Source organism: Lathyrus oleraceus, chromosome 2 (genome assembly GCF_024323335.1).
Source record: "Lathyrus oleraceus cultivar Zhongwan6 chromosome 2, CAAS_Psat_ZW6_1.0, whole genome shotgun sequence".
Classification (NCBI taxonomy): domain Eukaryota; kingdom Viridiplantae; phylum Streptophyta; class Magnoliopsida; order Fabales; family Fabaceae; genus Lathyrus; species Lathyrus oleraceus.
In genome coordinates this window covers 228,343,705-228,344,641 of record NC_066580.1, presented here as the reverse complement: position 1 = coordinate 228,344,641, position 937 = coordinate 228,343,705, and positions in this window count along the sequence as shown.

Genomic DNA, 937 nt, shown 5'->3' with positions numbered 1-937 from the left:
TTACCGGGTTTTCATTTGAGTTTCTTGGAGGCAAAAGCCAAGGAACATGCTGCAGTGGGTAACTGGAAGACAGTTTGTGCGGTGATTGCTGTAAGCATTTATGGGATTATTCTGTTTCCTAATCAGAAGAGCTTTGTGGACCATAATGCTATCAGATTGTTCATGCAGAGAAACCCTATTCCTACTCTGATCGGAGATGTCTATTACTCGGTTCATAACAGAAACGAGAAGCGGCGTGGGGGTTTGATCCGCTGCTGTGCTCAGTTACTCTTCAGGTGGTTTATGGGGTATTTGCCTTCCAGAGGTGCTTTTGCTCATCTTGATCCTTCGGTCAAGTGGTCCTTCAGGTTGATGGGGTTGCGGGCTGATGACATAGCATGGACTCATAATGGTTTGGCTGGACGGAATTTTATATATAGCTGCGGGGATTTTCCCAATGTGCCTCTCATAGGAGTTCAGGGTTGCATTAATTACAACCCAACTCTTCTTAGGAGACAAATGGGATTTGCTATGGAGGTTCCTCCCCTTGAGTGTGAGACTCAGGAGTCCTTTTACTTCCCGATTGAGGGCAATCAGGCCAAGTTGATGCAGGTGTCTGGGTCATGACGTAACATTCAAAGGAAAGGAAAGGTTCCGTTTGGCAAGGTCAACTGTCGGTATTTTCCTCTATTTGATGATTGGTTGCAGAAGAGGATAGAGCTCACACTTCTACCATTTCCAGGAGGTGATCCTCGGTGTCCTATGATTGAGGGTCCGAGTTCTTCTGTCAGTATGGAAGAATTCCTCGAGATGAAGAGAGTCAGGGATCAGCTGCTTACAGAGAAAGCGGAATTGGAGATGAGTGTTGCTCGGATTCAGATGGCCAACCAGGAGATCAGAGTGAAGATGGAAGATCAAGACAAGCGACATGCCTTGGAAGCAAAGCGCTTTGAGATGG